The sequence below is a fragment of the Mustela putorius genome, unplaced genomic scaffold (assembly GCF_011764305.1).
Source record: "Mustela putorius furo isolate JIRA1106 unplaced genomic scaffold, ASM1176430v1.1 tig00004190_pilon_pilon_pilon, whole genome shotgun sequence".
Lineage (NCBI taxonomy): Eukaryota > Metazoa > Chordata > Mammalia > Carnivora > Mustelidae > Mustela > Mustela putorius.
In genome coordinates this window covers 33,608-37,232 of record NW_025422306.1, presented here as the reverse complement: position 1 = coordinate 37,232, position 3,625 = coordinate 33,608, and positions in this window count along the sequence as shown.

The following is a 3,625-nucleotide window of genomic DNA, read 5'->3' as shown; positions in this document are numbered from 1 at the left end:
AGGCTCCCTGCAGAGCAAGGAGCCCTTGTGGGACTCTATCAAAGGACGCTGGGATCATGACCTGAGCCGAAGGCAGCTGCTTAACCAACTGAGCCACCCAGGCATCCCTGTACTCACGTTTTTAAAAAAGTGACCAGTTTCCTGTTTGGAGTGACTCGAATGCAAGACTCACTGTAAGCCATTGTCTTGCTGTGTCCCATCCCTTTCTAAGGACTGCTTGTGCTATCTCTGGGAGATCACAGCATTGGGAGGGGCAGCCCAGGCCTGGGCTACTACAGCAAAGCTGCAGCCTGAAGGGCTCGCGTGAGATCTGTGGTTTGAGCTGTCAGAGCCTCACGGAGAAAAAAAAAAGAGAAATGAATCATCATTTGACCATGACATTCCCACTAAAGGTGAGGACAGTGGGAGAAAGAGCAAGGGAAGAGAAAAGAAAAATCTCAAAATAAATGTGGGGTAGATGGCAGGAGGAGGATGGGGTCTCGGAAATTGGGGGCAGGTGTGGCGATCGAACCAACGCTAGCCACAAACACAGGATTCCGCCCATTCTAGAGCGGACTGGACATAAACATGCTCGCACATCTACTTGTCGGCTGTGTTTTGTCAGCCGGTAGCAAGGTGACTCTTTAAGAGCTCTGAGAACCCAAACTTGTGGCCTCCCCGCAGCTGAGCCAAAGTGGAGCTGGGAGCTGCCCAGACGACCCGAGGCTGCCAGCTGACCACCTTCCTCCCTACTGATCGCTGGAGCCAAGCTCGGCGGGGGAGAAGCCACGCTCGCAGGTGGGTGCCGGGGCTAAGGGCAGAAGCCGGGTTCCCACAGAGGCCTCCTCGCCCAGGTGGCTGCAGGGGCGGCGCACGGGGACCGGAGGCCTGACACCGGGACGCGCCCCCCACTCTGGACAATCGGCCGCAGAAGTAAAGGGCCAGCATCCGGCCACGGCTGTGCTTCCCGCGGGACAATCTCGGGAGAAGGTCCTGGAAGAGGCTCGCAGGCCGATTTTCCGAGGGAAACGGCGAGGTGGGGAGGGAGCGCCCCTGACCCTCCCCGCCCTCCCCTCTCCCGCTCACCCAGCATCACCAGCGTCCCGGCTGCTCCGCAGAAACTTACGCGAGGTTGTAGTGTCGCCCTCTGCCGCATGGGGGCAGCATCACCTGCTGGCTCAGCGGCAGCGGTCCGCACCCCTCTCTTGGCGGAGGCAGGCGGAGGCAGGCGGAGGCGGGCCTGCGGCATCCTCTTTCATTGGCCGAGGCGCGGACGCTGCCATGTTGGAGGAAGCAGTGCCTTCTGTGCGGTGGAAACGCCATGGCTTCACCGGTAGCGTCGGGGAGCGCAGCCTCCTACCTTTTCTCCTCGCTCGAGTGTCGGTGCTGAGAGGCGGTGGCCGGCGGGATGGAGAGAAGTAGGATGAACCTGCCCAAGGGGCTGGACACGCTCTGCTTCCACAAGGACGAGTTCATGAAGGTTCACGCCTGGGCTCTGCTCCCCGGAGCCGGGCCGTGGGTGGCCTGCCCGCGTTGGCCCTCCAGGGCCTCTCCTCGGGCTTCTCCTGCGGGCTTCCTGGGGCGTCCCCGCCCCAGACGGGTCCTCGGCAGGGACCTCACTGCACTTCACAGTGAGTCTCTTGGCCTCGGGTGGGCTAGGTGCAGCCTGGAGAAAGCACTCCTGTGAAATCGTGCACATTGAATGAAAAGGCCTGAAAGTTCAGGGCAAGTGGTTTTGAGCTAAACGTAAAAGCCCCGGACCCGTAGGACCCGCCTCTGGTACCGTGCGGCACAGTCAGACCGCCGCTCCCCCAGCCTGACAGAAGCCTCCCAGTGCCTTGTGCCTAGAAGCTGAGCGACTGAGCGTTGAACACATCTCTGAACGCACGTACTTACCAGGAATCGGGTCAAAAAGGCACTTAACCTAACGTTTATGCCTGACTTTCGTCTTAAGCTCCCGGAATGAGAAATCTGAAAGACTGTACTGTCGTTACTGGTTCTGGTCCAGTACTACAAAGCATACCAAGCTCCTTTTCTAAAGTTGCCCTACTTCTCTTGGTGAGGTCAGCCTGAAGCTGGCAGCAGATAACTGTAGGACATAAACTTACAGAATAGAAATTTAAACTGAAAAGACTTTACTGACAGGAAAGGTTCATCAGACATAGCCTTGAAAATGTCCCAAGGTTTGAATCAGAGCCAGGAGGAGCTTTATCTGTTTTCTGTATCCCTCTGGGTCTGTAGTTAAACTATCAAAACGTATATGTTTAATTTCTAAGGATTGGGATTTAGTAGCTGGTTTCAGTGTTAAAAAGTTTTGGCTCTGTAGGTACCTAAAATTCTGAAAAGAGTTTGAATTTCTTACTTTTTTATGGCTTCAAGTCATAATATGTTTTTTTCTTTTTTGGGTTAACCAGCTAGTTCCTTTTTGATACTTGCATTCAGATCACATCTCCCAAACTCTGGCTTTAAAAGTGCTTATGTCTGGATCCTCTGCAGTGTGGCCATATCATTTTTAATATGTAGGGATGCCTAGACGAAGGTATATTGTACTCTTGTTCTTGTATGGTGATGTTAAGCCACTGTAATAAAAGGTGTAAATTGAATGGAGTGTCTGAAGGAGAGCACAGAGTGAATTCTCGGATCCAGAAACCTTTTGTTAACGAAGGACACGTGATGAGGAGAGAGGTCATTGGAAGAAGAAAAGGCACACACACAGACTTAAAGAATCTCAAAGCACGGAAGTCTCTTTAGCTTGTCTGTCTTTGGACTTTGTCAGGCTTTCTTTGGGCCTAACACTAGCATTTTCTCGCACTTCCTTGCCCCGCCATCTTTCTCACTCTGAGCTGACAGAATGCCTTTGGTCAAAGCAGCTTCGGAAAATAGAAATCTCAAAATAGCAGTTCTAAAGTAGGACTTAGAGGTAGGAAGAGAGCAAACTGGGAAAGTGGCTAGAATGCCAGCAATTCCATATTCTTTCAAGGCTCTGACATTTCTGAATATAATGTACAATTTGTAGTGTTAATGAACGTGACCCCTTCATACATAGAAGGAAAATACATAGAACAGCTGTTCTGTGTAAAGTGGTATTGATCTTCTATGTGGCTGCTGGAGATAAAGGTTATATGCAATTTGTGTTTCCATCAGAGAGATGTTTTGTTAAGTTACAGTTCCGAGGCAGAAATGAGTGGAGAGCTTGCTGGCAGGGTTGTATTTCTACATAGGTGTCTTGTTTGGCACATTTTGGAATGAGACTGGGATGGTAAAGGGAGATGGGGTGGGGCTGTGGGTTGCACCTTGGACACTGCATACATTGAGGGGTCCACGTTGATGCAGTCTTCATGGTAGAGCTGCAGTCAGGTTTACAGCAGGAAGTTGCATGGTCATATCTGTTGAGTTCGAGCTGACTGGTGGCAGGAGACTACTTAAAAAGTCATGTTTATGAGATCTAATGAGAAATAGAAGGGGAAAGGTATGCAAAAGAGGTAGGTGATCAAAGTGCAGGAATGGCAGATGGGGAAGGGTCACCTGGGGCAAAGGCACTGGCAACATCATACTTTGTCGGCTTAGAAATATGAAAATCCTTTGGGTTGACAGCCAACTAAGAGATAAGCAGGACATAAGGTATTGGTAGTAGGGGGAGAAAGTG